The 17,244-nt window shown below is 37.5% G+C and overlaps 1 long non-coding RNA gene and 1 pseudogene across 1 annotated transcript; both read left to right on the top strand.

Moving 5' to 3' along the window:
- Positions 1-139: 139 nt before the first annotated feature.
- LOC132630555 (uncharacterized) lies at positions 140-6,236 on the top strand. Its single transcript, XR_009578608.1, has 2 exons — positions 140-3,235; positions 3,333-6,236. It is a non-coding gene; the product is annotated as an uncharacterized LOC132630555 (long non-coding RNA).
- Positions 6,237-14,332: 8,096 nt separating this feature from the next.
- On the top strand, positions 14,333-15,154 carry LOC132630410 (uncharacterized mitochondrial protein AtMg00810-like; annotated as a pseudogene).
- Positions 15,155-17,244: the final 2,090 nt, after the last annotated feature.

Raw genomic sequence — 17,244 nt, 5'->3', positions numbered from 1 at the left:
TTAAGCTTGATATGGCTAAAGCCTATGATAGGCTGTCTTGGACTTTTTTGAAAGATGTTTTAAAAAAATTTGGCTTCAATAATATATGGATTGATCTTATCTAGAGGAGTATTTCTAATGTGTGGTATTCCATTATAGTAAATGGTTCTAGGCATGGTTTCTTTACTTCTTCTCATGGTTTAAAACAGGGAGACCCTATTTCCCCTTCACTGTTTATGCTAGCTGCTGAAGTTTTGTCAAGATCACTCAATAATCTACTTTTGAATCCTAATTTCATCCCATGAACATAAATGGACCCCAAATTACTCACCTTACTTATGCAGATGACATTGTCATATTCAGTAGTGGGAACAGCAAATCTGCCAAACTGGTCATGAAGCAAATTGTTAAATATGAGAGGGTCTCTGGACAATTGGTTAATCCTGATAAAAGTTGTTTTCTAACTTGTCCAAAAACTTGTGCTTATAGAATCAATAGATTAAGAAAGTGTACTGGTTTCATGGACAAAGAATTCCCTTTTACTTACCTTGGGTGCCCCATATACATTGGAAAGAAGAAAATTAGTTACTTTGATAGTATGGTGACTAAAGTTTTTAAAAGGCTAAATGGTTGGCAAGGAAACATGCTATCTTGTGGGGGTAGATAGATTCTAATCAAAAGTGTGATCCAAGCTCTTCCTACTTATATTCTCAGTGCCATTAATCCTCCAAAAAGAACTTTGGAACTTATTGAAAAACACATGTGTAACTTTTTTTGGGGGACTGATAATGGTAAAAACAAGTACCACTGGTGTGATTGGGATAAGCTTTGTTTCCCCAAAGATGAATCTGGTATTGGCATCAGGAATATGATGGATATCTCAAATACTCTTGCTGTTAAGAGATGGTGGAGATTTAGATCAATGAATTCACTGTGGGCTGATTTTCTAAAGGCAAAATATTGCATTAGAAAACATCATGTTGCTAAGAAATGGGTTCCTGGTGACTCTCAAGCATGGAACATTTGCTATGGGCAAGAGACAAAAGTGAAAAGTGCATTAACTGGAAAATCAACTCTGGAGATTGTAATTTTTGGTGGGATGACTGGACAGGAATGGGCCCTTTAGCTCAAATATGTCCTGACTTCATGATTAGTAATGGACAAAGGATCAAGGTGAGAGATTTTATGAACAATAATAGGTGGAATATCCAGAAGCTCTACAACACCATGTCAGGTCATATTGCTCTTTTCATTAGTTCTGTTGGTATTGGGGATGTGAATGACATGGATTATGCAGTGTGGAAGGCTACTGATAATGGTCGATATTCAAATAAATCTGCTTGGACCATCATTAGAAGTCTTAGACAAAAAGCACCTTTGATTACTAAAATCTGGCACAGTGCAGTTCCCTTCAAGATCTCTTTCCTTAGTTGGAGATTGTTACACAACAAATTACCTTTCAAAGATGCTGTGGCTAAATTCGGTAAACAAGGCTTCAAAGATTGTATATGTTGCATCTCACCACAAGATGAAACACCTCAGCATGCTTTTATTGAAGGAAGGTTGCTCATCATATGTGGAACAAAATTGGTGCCCCTTTGGGCTTTAAACATCACAATATTCCTTTCAGAGGTTTACTTGAAGAATGGTGGAATAGAAAAGCCAAAAACAAGGTCCACAAATTTACTATGCAGATTGCTCCAACGATGATATTGTGGGAGATATGGAAAGCTTGGAGTTCTTGCAGATTTGGGGAACAAAAGAAGTTTGATTTATACAAGATGGAAATGCAAATCACCTGGAACATGAAAGCTGCAATAATTGTTGCATATCCCAACATCAATGTAGAAGGCAACTGGTGTAACTGTTGTGACATGATTGAAAAACTTAGCCCTGTGGTAAAATGCATCCCTGTATGTTGGAGAAAACCAGAGATGGGATGGTTTAAACTTAACACTGATGGCAGTTTTGTGGATATTACTAACAGTGCCGGTATAGGTGGCATTCTAAGAAATGAGGAAGGGGATCTAATAATGGCTTTTTCTATCTCTGTGGATTGTGAGAGTCACAATATTGCAGAAGCATTGGCTGCTGAGCATGGCATTAGATGGTGCATGAATCATGGCTTTGATAATGTGCAAATTGAGATAGAGTCCTAACTCATAGTCAAGATGTTGCTCAACAAAGATACAGACAACTTGAAGCTCAAGCAGATCATCAACACCACAAATGGCTTTCTTAAAGATGCAACTGTGCAAATTTCTAACTGTTACAGAGAGGCTAACATGGTGGCTGATTTCCTTGCTAAAATGTCTTCAACAAGTAGAAGGAGGACCTTATATCTTTCTCAAAGGGATTTACCAAGAGAAGTCAAGGGGCTAATTCAACTTGATAAGCAACAACTTCCTACTTTTAAAAGAAGATTTGAAAAATGTAACTTCTTTGTAAGCTAGAATATCTTGATAGCTAGGGAGGATTCTGTTCATTTGGCTATCTCCACCCTTTTAGATTGTTTTTACAATCTCTTTTGTAGATTAGAGGCAAGGTTCCATGTCCCCCTCTAGTCATTGTAAATTATCTTTACTTATATAATACATGGTAGGGGTCAAGCCAAACCCCACACACCATAGGTTCACAACCTAATGGTGATGGCTTAATATATATATAAAAAAAAAGGTCAAACTGGAAACAGAATAAACTTTAGGTGTAATTAAGCACATTGAAGTGAAGTGCAAAATTCTACACCTTGCACCTTCATTAAATATTTACTAAGAAGATAGTGGTGCTCAAGTGCCATCTGGTCTTTATTTTCATGGTTAATGCAACTGTTACTAAAAAAAAAAAAACAATGGGCAGCCCGGTGCACTAAGCTCCCGCTATGCGCGGGGTCCGGGGAAGGGCCGGACCACAAGGGTCTATTGTACGCAGCCTTACCTTGCATTTCTGCAAGAGGCTGTTTCCATTAATGCAACTGTTACTAAGAATAATAAAAGGTCTCACCGTACTTTGAGTCTTTCAATATGGCAAACTAATTTCTACTGTAACATTTGGTCTTTAATTTTTACCATATTTGATTTGGTGATTGACTATTAATTGAAGGTAGATGTTGGCTTCAGGTCAATTTTGGGCAAAGAGAAATCAACAATTCTGCATATAAAGAAGGTAAGTGAGAAAGGAAGAAACAGCAGTAGTGGAAGCTAAAAGGAGATGAAATTAGCTGACTAAAAAGGCGCTCAATAAGTGGGATAAAAAAAAGGTAGTACACGTGGTTATGGATAAAATATAAAAATGCCCATGACAAACAATATAAATTACCACTTTGCATGTGTTCATCCCACTTTGTTTTCTTGCAGAACAATAACTTCGTTTATCATTTGGGATCAGCGAAAGCTTGCAGCACAACTTGCTGCCTTTTCTAAAGGAAGCTACATTGCCTAAATTTGACCTGGTTAGTTTTCGCACTACATATCTATTGTTTTCTCAATTGTTGGGAATGAAATTACACAGGGTGATTTGGGCATAGATGGACTCTTACCTCTGTTTGGATGGTTGTTTCCCGTGGCTCATTAATGTACAATATGGTATGGTACAACATGGTGTTGTATTATATTATACTGTATTAATGAACACAATGTTTGGATAAACTGTATCGTTTGTTACTGTAGTTACTTTGCTCTTTAAGGTTTTAAGAATGTGAAAGAAAAGATTGTCTTGGAGTGTTTGGGCCATTCTTGATTGCTGTTTGGTTCTTGGGTTTATGTTGTTTTGATAAAAATGTTGACCTTTGCAAAATTTTGGATTGCTACTGTGTATTGACCCTTTTGGGAGTCAAAAGCTTGATGATTTCTAGGGTCTATGGATAATTAGGGCTTTTCGTCGAGTTATCGATTTGGTGAGCTCTTTTCCTACTTTACCCATTTGGTTGCCTACGTTTTTACTCTCTTTATTGCTACTATAATTGCTGCTATTGTTGAATCTGTGCCAAAGTTGAAGTCTTTATTAGGCTTGGTGGGTAGAATTCAGTCCATGTAGTTGCTGCTTTTGTAGAATTTGTGCTAAATTTGAAGTTTTTATTACACTGATAGAGGGAATTCAGTCCATGTATTTGGTGCTGTTGTTGAATTTGTGCTAAATTTGAAGTCTTTATCAAACTTGATGGGTCGAGTTCAGTCCATTTTTTTTCAAGTATTACAACACAAGTTTTACCTATAAGATACCAAGACTGTTGGCCAACAACTGCCAGAAACATATAAACTACATATCACCTAAAAAAAATCATTTTAATCCTCGATATATGTTGTCTTATCTTTTCAAAGCAGTTGTTTCTCTCAAACCATATTGTCCATAAAACACATAGGGGGGATTGTCATTGCTGCATGCACTTTTATTAGAAACATCAAGAATAGGCATACCATCTAACACATTGTTAACCAATATAAGTCTTCCCCTAAATGACAAGTTATGGTTTTTTCCACTGAACCAATTTATTACTACACCTATTCAAAACTCCCTGCCACATCTTCTGGTCATTCTTTTTTAGCTCCTAAAGGTAGGCCTAAATAAGTAGTAGGAAGCTACTCTAGCTTACAACTCATAATGTGTACCAGATCATCAATGCAATGTTCTGCATTAATTCTGAACACTTTAGGTTCACTCTAATCCTGACACAACGTCAAAAACCTAATAGAACTCCCTTTACATGTAAATGTTGATATTTCTCTACTTCATACAAAATTGGAGTATCATCTGCATAAAATATGTGTAAGACTGTTAGTTCTTCTGTTGTTCTGGTGGTTTAAGTGGTAATTGAGAAATATAATGATCTTTTTCTTTACTGCTATTATTGTTATTGTTGTTGGAGCTCCACTATTCCACTTAAAAAAAGGTCCATAAACAGAAACACTAAATCACCTTAATGTATAAAACCAATATGCAAATCCTCTGTTTCAAGCTTCTTCATAATCATAAAATGTTACAAATATGTTAAATCATGAAATAGGAAATACTTTGCAGTGACCTCTTCTGCTTGGACCAGAGGGTGGTATTCTGCTTTTGACCAGAAAATGACGACAATTACTACTACTCATGCTGCTCCCAGTTCTTGCACAGTTGCAGCCATTATTATGCACTAACCTGGCCATGCAATATATTTACTGATGAAGTGTGTGTTCGTTTGGTTGTTTTGTCTTTGGGTATGTGAAGAGAGAGCATTTATATGTAGCGGTGTTAAATTTGTATATATAATAATGATAAAGTTTTGAAAGGATTCAAAAAACAGATTATATTTTATTTGCAATATTTTGCTTTAGTTTCAAGAGTAAAGCGGTCAACATGGCCTTAGGGCTTACTTATTGAATGGTCATTCTAAGTCTGAAGTTGAAGATGGAGTTGCGTTTGGTTATAGTTTTTGCAAATGTAGCTATATCTTCTTTTTTGGGTTGAACACAGTTTATTAATTGCAGCTCTATCAGTGTTCCTGTCAAACTTTAGTTTAACATGCTTAGTTGCATCTTCTTTCTCCATTTTTGAGAAAACTAAAATAGATAGGGGCATGTCTTGAAAGATACTTGTTAGCTGATTGTGCCTTTTGGTCTTTGCACAAGTATTGATGTTTCTTCAACTAAAGCAAAACCAGCAAGCAGAAAGACATATTTTGGCATGCTTCTCCCATTTAAAATTGAATTGCTATCAGTTAATTAATTTTACTAAGAGTCCCTTTTGTTTTGTGCTTGCTACCATAGGATCATATTTTTCACTTATTGTAATTTCATAATTATCTCTTTCTAAATTATTGGATTGTGAAGTGCATTTAAGCCGGAATGTCAGGAGCGTGGTATCTAGTTACATAATAGGCAGAGGTGTCTTGACCCCTTATTGTGTAACTTGTCAAAAATTCAATGGGTTGGCCCAATAATATTTTCTTGACAGATTAAATTGGGTTGTAACCCAACTGACCCATCTTCTACATGAGTCATTTTGGGACAGTTGATAAGTCAATAACCAACCCGTGAACTGAATAGCAAAATAACAATGTTCAGCTTCAGAGAGGGTGAAAAACCCTGGTGGGTCTACTACTTTTCTGTAAGCTCTATCCTTGTATTAGTGGTGAAATAGGTAATTTCCTAGTTGATTATGATGTTATTCTTAACACAATACAATTGTTTTTGTGAAATTGTTCGAAATACAAAATTGATTTTGGAATTTTGTTTGATGTTCGTGAATTTGGGTATGTTAATGACAAACATAACATTTGAACCTGTACTTCTCTATTGGTAGTATATGCAGAGATATATTTTAATTTTCATTTGTATAGTACTCTGTTTTAATTTGTTTGTCTTACTTTCCTTTTAGTCTTTTTAAAAAAGAATGTCTCTTTCCTTTTTTGGCAACTCGTTAGCTCTAACTTTTCACATGACATGTTTAAGACCACAAGAAAGGACATTTTGATACATTCTACTTATCTTTAATTAGGACCACAAGACTCAGAAGTCTTCTTTACTTCCTAAAATTTAGTGTCAAGTCAAAACCAGACAAACAAATTGAAATGAAGAGAGTATAATTTTTCACCGAAAAGAATTTAATTGATTCTCTGTCATTGCACGTGGCTCTGCTTATCACTATTTCATACTCTCTCATTCTCTAACAGAGAGTTTGAGATTTTTTTTGGTGGAGTAAAGTTATACTTTACACTAGTGAATTTTACCGCGCTTCGCACGGATACTAAACCAAATTAAAATAAGGATAAATAATGTTTGTTTTAATTTTTGTACCTAAACAGGTTAAACTTTACTCGATATAACTTTTTCTTTTTTCTAATCTCCAATTATAACACTATCAATTGTTCTAATTATATTTTCTAGATCGATACCAAATGAAAATAAAAATGCAGCCCAACACATTCGATACCAAACAAATGAGAGATAAAGCAATTTTAAGCAATAAGTCAAAACATATCTTCTCCTATTATCCAGCAATCCACCGCCTTTCTCCTTATTTTTCTCCTATCATCCCCCTAATATGTTCTCTACTCTAATTTTTTACCCCATAAACTTGCTCACTTGCCTTGATAACTCCCCATACCATTTTAATACTACATACTCTTTGTATAAAATAAAAAAGTAGAAAAGAAAGAACTGACACTTCATGTTGATCACCATCCCACGCTTCAAAAATATGTTGAGCACAGTTTGACACTTCAAAAATACAGGTTCAAAGGACATCCTGAAGGTTATCGATTCCGCTTTATTGATATCCGTGATAAAATAAGATTTTGTTTTTACTTGTTTGATCTTGTGACCGTTTGTAATGACTGTTTGGAACCTAAAACAATGATTAGTTTTTTTGTCCATTAACCTCAAACGAAAATAGGCATAGAATAAAATTATGACCACACCTTAATCTTCTTCTATTTCAGTCCATAGCCCCGCCCTTCTTTAGTCTTAGAAATTATGAAAATATTTTGGTTTGATCACGCTTTGGTAAAGGATTCGTTATTATCCTTTGCTCTAGAGAAAAGGATGAGAAAAATTAAATTGAGCATGTTAAAAGCAGTGCGTCCACCAAACAGTATATGGAGAGACCTGGTTGTCTACTAGTTTTCTCAGACGGTGAAGTAGGTAAATAACACAAGATTTTACCGTGGAAAACTCTTTGCTCAAGCGATTAAAAACCACGAAACCTATCACGTAGGATTTCACTTCATTACACTGAGCAACTTTAGATTACAAACTCTTACAATTTAGGAATTTAACTCACATAAATCCCTCACCCTTACAATACACCTATTGTAAGCTACAACTCTTGAATACCCTTAGCCAAGCACACAACCACGTTTGACTAACTCAGCCAAACCAACAAATACACTCGACTAACTCTAGCCAAGGGTACCACTCAATAGATTGAATAGGTAAACTGCCTAACAACTACTGAGAATTTAAGTTACCTACAACAGCTTCTTGAAAGAAGAGTAGGTTTACAATTTAAAAAATAAGTGAACAAAAACTCACAGCAACCTAAATAACATAGACATAATCTAGTATTTGGGTCAGGTTCTTCAGCTTGTAAGTGGCTTTGTTCTTAAGAGCACTTGAGAAGTTGTGATGGCAAGAGTTTACACAAGATTGTTTAGGTTTTCAAGTGATGCCCAATATGTTGGAACAAGTTGTATATATATTGGGGAACATGTGGGTGAGATAGAGACTACTCATTCCATGTTTGACTTAAAGCATGGGCCTGTAGCACAGTTGTGCAGTTGGCAGTGCAGGTTTACAGTTGTTGTTGTTGACTGTACAACATACAGAGAGAGCAGATCGCGAACCAGGTCTCTCTCTGTTTCTCTAATAGTTTGACAATCATCAAAACGTAGACTACACTTTTGTCTTATCAAAGCAGTTTCAAATTTTCAATGCAAATGACATTTATTTTTGGAATTTGGGAAGGCTAAATTAACTGCAATTAGACATGACTTGGGAAGGCTAAAGTAAATGCAATTAGAAGTGACTTTCATAGGGCCAAAAACTGTTAATCATTTAATAATTGAATAATAATTGCATTAAAACGTCTCAAGAAATGTAATAAATGCCAATAATGAGAAGAGATATATTAATTATTTTGGAGGTTTTTAGGACCAAAAAATGAGAGAAAAATTCAAAATCTATATCTATATCTATATATAATAAAGCTAGGCATAGACAAGGTGATGTGGCATCTCTCTATGGCCTCCATTTGTATTTATCTTTTTTCTCAAATTTTAGCATTTTTTCCGTTTTTTGATCATGAATAATTTAACATAATATTGATGCATTAAAAAGAAACGGTGCCAAGAATGGCTCTTAATTGCCGACCGTTATAATCATTTTCACATTCATGTATGGAACGTATACATCCTTTCAGTTCACATTCCATTTTAATGGAGAATATAAAGAATCCCTATATACTCTTTCATCATGTAATCTACATGTACCAGCTCATCCAAATGTGTCCTTCCATCACAGCAGTAGCAGCAACTATGAAAATCTCGCCAATATTGTGTACCAAATCTAATTTGCTGATAAACTTCCAGGAGGCTTAACATCATTGGCGGATCCAAGATTCATACCTAGTTGGTTCAAGTTTTAATATTTTAGCATTGTTTTTGTTGTACTGTTAATTATAAGTTAATATCTAATATTTCTTGATATTTTAGTAGGTTCTTGCTTATATATTTATACCTTGTATAAAAAGGTACGAGTTCAATTGAATTGATATGACATGAATGCGAAGCGGAAGATGTAGATCCACATGGGTGGTAGTTTGATGATGAACAAACTGAAATTCGTATGATCATAGAAGACATGAAGATTAACGACATGAATCGTTTTTTCACGAGGAGATTTTTAATATATTTAGCATTGTATTAACTCATTTTACTGTTAAATTAAATATTAAGATCTAATATTTCTTGATATTTTAGTAGGTTTTTACATATAATATGTGTCAAAAGTTATGAATTCAGGTGAATAAAAATGATGTGAATGCTGAAGTGGAAGATGTAGATCCATATGGGTGGGAGTTTGATGATGAACAAATTAAAAGTCTTACGAACATAGAACAAATGAAGATCAACGACAAAGATTTTTTTTAGGAGATTATATTCGAATTTACAAGTTGATGGTAGTTAATTTTATTTATTATTTTGTGACAACATTATTTATCTATTAGTTTAATTTGATGAGGTTGTGGTTGGCTAGCTTGAAGTCTAGCAGATGGATATTACGTTCGAAGCTCTCAAGGTAAAAAAATTCTCTTGTGCTTTTTTTTTTTTTTTTTTTTTTTTTTTAACATCTTTTTGTTATATATTAAATTAAAGTTCTTTACGGTTAAAAATACTAATCTGCCTATGATATGGGTAATCGTCGAAGAATTGACAAGATCTAATATTTCTTGATATTTTAGTAGGTTTTTACATTTACCATGTGTCTAAAGTTATGAATTCAGGTGAATAAAATTGATGCGAATACTAAAGTGGAAGATGTAGATCCATATGGGTGAGAGTTTGACGATGAACAAACTGAATTTCTTACGAACATAGAACAAATGAAGATCAACGACAAAGATTTTTTTTAGGAGATTATATTCGAATTTTCGAGTTGATGGTAGTTAATTTTATTTATTATTTTGTGACAACGTTAGTTATCTATTAGTTTAATTGGATGAGGTTGCGGTTGGCTAGCTTTGAAGTCTAGCAGATGGATATTACATTTGAAACTCTCAAGGTAAAAAATTCTCTTGTGCCTTTTTTGTTTTGAACATTTTTTTGTTATATATTAAATTGAAGTTCTTTACGGTTAAAAATACTAATTTGCCTATGATAGGGGTAATCGTCGAAGAATTGACAAAATCTAATAAGATTTGATATTTTAGTAGAATTTTACACATAACATGTTTCAAAGGTTATGAATTCGGGTGAATAGAAATGATGTGAATGTTGAAGTGGAAGATGTAGATCCATATGCATGGGTGGTAATTTGACGATGAACAAACTGGAATTGTTACTGATAGATTACGTAAATATTAGTTAAAATATTTTGTAATTTCCTATTTTAGGTTAGAATATTTTGTATATTTTGTAATCTCCTATTTTAGGTCAGAATATTTTGTATATTAACCAATTCAAGGAATGAAAGGAGACACGGAAAATATTTCCTACATGGTATCAGATTAGGGTTTCTTTCTTCTTCCTCCTTCCGCTACGCCCTAGTCCCTCTTTCTTCTTCCTTTTTTTTCCGTCACCTACTCTCTCCACTACAGTCGCCATGGCCGAGGCAACCCTAACTCCGGCTAAGTCCTCGTTCCACCCAGCCTTCGCGGTCTCGAATATCAAGAATCACATCTCTGTTACTCTTGAGATGGAGAACTCCCAATACGGAACATTGGCCGAGCTTTTCAAGATTCATGCTCGTTCTCACAAGGTCCTTCATCATATCATTCCTCCACCCAAAGGTAAGGAGAAGCCGGCTCCCAAAACTGATGAGGAAGTCGAATTATGGACGACCATTGACGCTACCGTGCTTCAATGGATATATTCGACAATTTCGAATGATCTGTTAAACACCATCATCGAACCAGACGCTACTGCCATGAATGCTTGGGTTCGCTTGCGTGATATATTCCAAGATCATCAAACCTCTCGTGTGGTGACTCTCGAACAAGAATTCACGACGACTCGTATAAAGTATTTTCCCAATGCCTCCGCCTATTGCCAACGTCTCAAGAGCCTAGCGGATCAACTGAAAAACGTCGGGGCTCCCGTGACGAATAGCCACCTTGTCCTTCAATTGGTTTCGGGTCTCACTGAAGCGTACAAAGGGGTTGGGATACAAATTCGCCATGCTAAGCCTCTCCCCCCATTCTCCGAGGCTCGGTCTTCCCTTGTTTTGGAGGAACGTGAACTTGCGGCAATGATGTCTCACGGGTCTGGTTCGGCTATGGTAGCCGCGGTCGACGACGCGGCTCCGCCCTCTGAAAATACACGCTCACGCCGAGGGAAAGGAAAAAATTCTCACCGCCAAAATTCTAGGACTGCCCGTCACAGTGGTTCTGGCCGCGTCTCAGGCGGTGGAAAATTCACCGCTAGCGGACGCGGTGGTACTGGCCGCAGCAGCGGCGGTCCGCAGGTAGCGGGTTCCTCTTCCCCGCCGTGGACTACCGGCCAGTTTGGTCACTGGCAGTGGATTCTGCAGCCTCGCTGGGTGGCTGTTCCTCCCCCCGCCCGTCCCCGACTGCTTCGTGGGCTCGTCCACCGTCTGGCCCGCCACGACAGCATGGTATATTGGGCCCTCCTCCAGCCCAGCAGCTCTACACGGCAACAGTGGCGCCTCATGGGTCGTATGTTCCAACCAACGTCGAGTCCGCAATGCACACCATGACCTTGAACCCACTCGATCAAAATTGGTACATGGATACCGGGGCCACTTCTCATATGACATCCTCGGATGGTAATCTCTCGTCTTATTTTAATTTGAGCAATCAAAATAATGGTATTGTCGTGGGAAATGGTCATTCGATTCCAATTCGTGGTTGTGGTCATACTAGTTTGCCTCCCCCAACCCCCCCCCCCCCCCCCCCCCCCCTTTATCCTTACGGAATGTCTTACATGCTCCTAAACTCATTAAGAATTTAGTTTCAGTTCGAAAGTTTACTACTGATAATTCTGTGTCTGTTGAATTTGATCCATATGGGTTTTCTGTGAAAGACTTCCAGACGGGGATGGCACTAATGCGGTGTGATAGTCGGGGAGATCTTTATCCAATCACCACCATCAAATATCCAACCACCACTCCATCAACCTTTGCGGCGTTGTCCTCTCATTTTTTGCATGCTCGTTTAGGTCATCCGGGATATTCTATTTTAGCTTGTCTTAGGCGTAATAAAAGCATTGAATGTAATAAGTCTAGTCATTCTAGTATTTGTCGTTCTTGCGTTCTTGGTAAACATGTTAAGTTGCCGTTTGATTCTACTATTTCTGAAACTTTGATGCCATTTGATATTATTCATAGTGATTTGTGGAACTCTCCCGTGTTAAGTTCATTGGGTCATCGGTATTATGTTCTTTTTTTGGATGATTTTTCGAAGTTTTTATGGAGTTTTACTTTAGCTAAGAAATCCGATGTTTATGCGAAATTCTTGGTTTTAAAAGCCCACATTCATACCCAATTTGAACGTCATATTAAAAATGTCCAATGTGATAATGGGAGGGAATATGATAATGGACAATTTGGGAAAGTTTGTGAGTCTAATAGGATGTCCTTTCGTCTTTCTTGTCCACATACGTCATCACAAAATGGGAAAGCCAAACGAAAAATCCGATCTATCAATAATATCACTCAGACTCTCCTTGCTCATGCCTTTCTCCCCCCTTCGTTTTGGCATCACGCCTTACAAATGGCAACATATCTTCTTAATATTTTACCAAGCAAATTATTGGATCATATTTCTCCTCTTCAAGTGCTATATCAAAGAAAGCCATCTTACTCTCATCTTCGGGTTTTTGGGTGTTTATGCTATCCCCTCTTTCCTTCTCCGACTATCCACAAATTGCAAGCCCGGTCTACACCGTGTGTCTTTTTGGGGTATCCTACGAATCATAGGTGGTATAAGTGTTATGATTTATCGTCCAACAAAATCATTATTTCTCGTCACGTGATTTTTGATGAGAATGTTTTCCCATTTTCCAATTTACATTTCCCACTTCAACTACTTATGATTTTTTGGACGATGGGATTTCGCCATTTTGGTTGCATCATATGGCTAATGATCTCGTTAATCTGCCCAGCCCACCCCCCGCTGCACCCGTGACCCAGCCGACTGCCACCCCTCCAACCGTGGCACCCGTTACCCAGTCGACTGCCCCCCTCCCACCGTGGCACGTACTGCCCAGTCCCCTCCGTTGGCAGCCGCCTTCCCTACCGCGCCTACCCCTCTCCCCTCTGCCTTGGGCCAACAACCCTCGGCTCCATCTCCCCCACCCGCACAAACATCACCCCAGCCACCCCACTCTACCAATCCGCCCCGAATGGTGACCCGGAGTCAAAATGGTATTTTTAAGCCAAAACGTACGTTTAACTTGAATACCATGGTTACGAAATCCCTTCTCCCTCGTAACCCTGTGACCGCCCTTAGTGACTAGAATTGGAAAATGGCTATGGCTGATGAATTTGATGCTCTTATTAAAAATAAGACGTGGGAGTTGGTCCCCCATCCACCTAATGTTAATGTTATTCGTTCTATGTGGATTTTTCATAAAGAAAAGTCTAATGGTGATTTTGAGAGGCATAAAGCCCGACTTGTAGGTGATGGCAAAACTCAGTAGGTTGGCATAGATTGTGGTGAGACGTTCAGTCCGGTGGTGAAACCGGCGACTATCCACACCATTCTTAGTCTATCTTTGTCCAAGCATTGGCCTATACATCAACTGGATGTAAAGAATGCTTTTCTTCACGGTGAGCTCAAGGAAACTGTGTATATGCATCAACCTATGGGTTTTCGGGATCGCACACATCCTGATTATGTTTGTCTATTGCGTAAGTCTCTCTATGGACTTAAGCAGGCTCCACGTGCTTGGTATAAACGATTTGCAGATTTTGTGTATTCCATTGGTTTCTCAAATAGCAGGTCTGATAATTCTTTGTTCATCTACTATACGGGGACTGACATGGCATACATTTTACTATATGATGATGATATTATTCTCACTGCATCCTCAGACACTCTCCGTCGTTCCATTATGGATCATCTTGGTTCCGAATTTGCTATGAAGGATTTAGGTCCTTTGAATTATTTTCTTGGCATTGTTGTGACCCGTAACAAGGGTGGGATGTTCCTCTCTCAATGGAAATATGCCGAGGAAATCATTGATCGCGCTGGTATGTCTTCTTGCAAGCCCTCTCTCACTCCGGTTGACACAAAACCGAAGGTCAGTGCTACTTCGGGTGCTCCTTATGAGGATCCCACTCATTATCGTAGTCTCGCAGGTGCTCTTCAGTATCTCACTTTTACGAGACCAGATATTTCTTATGCTGTACAACAGGTGTGCTTACATATGCATGATCCGATGGACGATCATATGCATGCTCTTAAGCGAATTGTGAGCTACATTCAGGGAAATCTTGACCATGGATTGCATCTCTACCCCTTCTCAGTCACCGACCTTGTCTCATACACAGATGCAGATTGGGGTGGATGTTCGGATATTCGTCGTTCTACGTCGGGGTATTGTGTATTTTTGGGAGACAACTTGATTTCTTGGTCGTCAAAGCGACAACCTACTCTTTCTCGGTCTAGCGCTGAAGCGGAATATAGAGGTGTTGCTAATGTTGTTTCTGAGTCTTGCTGGATTCGCAATCTTTTATTGGAACTACATTGTCTGGTTCGCAAGGCTACATTGGTATATTGTGATAATGTGAGTGCCATATATCTTTCAAGAAATTCGGTGCAACATCAACGCACCAAACATATTGAGAAGTACATTCATTTTGTGCGTGAGAAGGTTGCGTGGGGACAGGTTTGTGTTCTTCATGTCCCGTCTCGATATGAGATTGCAGATATTTTCACTAAAGGTCTTCCTCGGGTCCTTTTTGAAGATTTTTGAGACAGTCTAAGCATTCGTAAACCTCCCGTTTCGACTGCGGGGGTGTGATAGATTATGTAAATATTAGTTAGAATATTTTGTAATCTCCTATTTTAGGTTAGAATATTTTGTATATTTTGTAATCTCCTATTTTAGGTCAGAATATTTTGTATATTAACCAATTCAAGGAATGAAAGGAGACACGGAAAATATTTCCTACAGTTACGAACATATAAAAAATAAAGATGTCACGACCCAATTTAGGATCGCGCGGGCGCCTACCTTTCCCTCCTCGGTAGGCGAACCCTTAATCAAAATAACACATCAACCAAGTAAAGACACAATTCATTTAATCCAATATATATATATATATATATATATATATATATATATATAGATATAATTAACAACGGAAACAAAATAATTTTATTAATCCAAGATCTCGTAAATGATTACAACAGTTAAATAATTACAAGACTCCATCCGACTTCCCACGACCTGGTCTAGACTAGTATAAGAGCGACTAATGTAAATTCAGAATGAAATACAACTCTACGACTAAACCTCCATCCTGGAAAGAAGTGGGAGGAGACCTTCAAGATAGGTACCGTGCATCTCCCAAACATATCGCAATCAATCACCTGAAACACTCTACACCCCAAAAGGGATGTAGCAAGAGTAGTATCAGTACAATCAACATGTACCGAGTAAGCATCATAGGCCGACAATGGTTAGAAGCACATATCAGTAAAAGAATTCACAAATAATCATGATAAGTAACTAAATCAAAGTCATACATCTATCTACCGCTCATTATAACATCAAGACCCTTAAATTCTTTAACTCTTCTCTAATAACCACCAGTCAATTCCCCAACAATCTCACAATAATCATATATCATAATACCATTCATTTTTAGTGTAGAAGTCAACTCATCATTATGATATTCTTTATTTTACATTGTTTTAGTAAGCCAAAACATATAACTAGTCCTACGAACAATCAACGCGATAAATTACCAAGTATAAGGCAACCATAATAGGGAACAAGTACAGGTCATTACCGAAGTAGAGCATCTAAACTCAAATGTGCCAAGTCACCATATATCCAACCCAAAACCAACATCACAAGTAAAACACCAAATCATCTCAATATAAGTCATGATGCAATGCAATGCAATGCAATAATGTATGAATGCAATGCAATGCAATGCTGTGTACACATGTACTCTGGACGGAATACCTCCACGTCTCGGTAGCATAACCCAAGGTGACTCGCGAAGTCTAAGTGCTACTCATCCCGGATCTTTGCCCAACAGACAGACGAGACTCCGAATCTTTGACCACAGAGGGTTTTCACTAGCACCACCCTGAGGGACCCGCGGACTCCATGCACTCACTCAATCCTTAATTTCGAGACAACCATCGGATATCGAACTCTCACATCACTTTCATCTAACCAAGCCCAGCTCATCACAGTGTTTCATCAAGTACCAACAATGGATCAACAGTATATCATGAAGGATGAGAAGGCGTGCAATGTACGTGTCAGCATCAATAATCAATCAATATCACAATTCCAAACATGGGTGCGCCAACAATATCATGAAAGACTACACAAGTCATATAGAACTCTATTCCTCATATCAACATCAACCAGTGAGATACAACAATGTCACAAACCTAATGGAACAACAGTTTCCAATATCTACTACCAACACGTGGTATCAAGCTAGCAACAATAGCACAATCAAGCCACATAATAATATTACCTCACTCCCTTACTACTTATCAATATTAATACATGGTAATTTACCTTATACTTACAAGACTTCACGAATATCTAGTCTAGAATCAATTTTATGATCGTTGGTACATTTATCCGTTTCAATACCAAAGGAGATTCAATATTATTAGCATAGAACCAATTAGGTGCATCTTACGGAAGTTTCTCACCAAGGAACATAGAAAAATAATTAACAACAACTACTTCCAAAACACATACAATCCACCGATATTCAAGGGAAACCAACACAAGAATCCTAGGGAATCTACATGCCACAAGCCCAACACAAACATCACATAAAAGTACCATCCTAGGAATCCATCCCAAATATCCAATACCTATATATGCATTCTCCGTTTCTTCTAATACAAGAA

Source organism: Lycium barbarum, chromosome 3, assembly GCF_019175385.1.
Source record: "Lycium barbarum isolate Lr01 chromosome 3, ASM1917538v2, whole genome shotgun sequence".
NCBI classification, from domain to species: domain Eukaryota; kingdom Viridiplantae; phylum Streptophyta; class Magnoliopsida; order Solanales; family Solanaceae; genus Lycium; species Lycium barbarum.
Note: the sequence above shows the minus strand (reverse complement) of the source record. Positions and strands in the feature narration are given on the sequence as shown.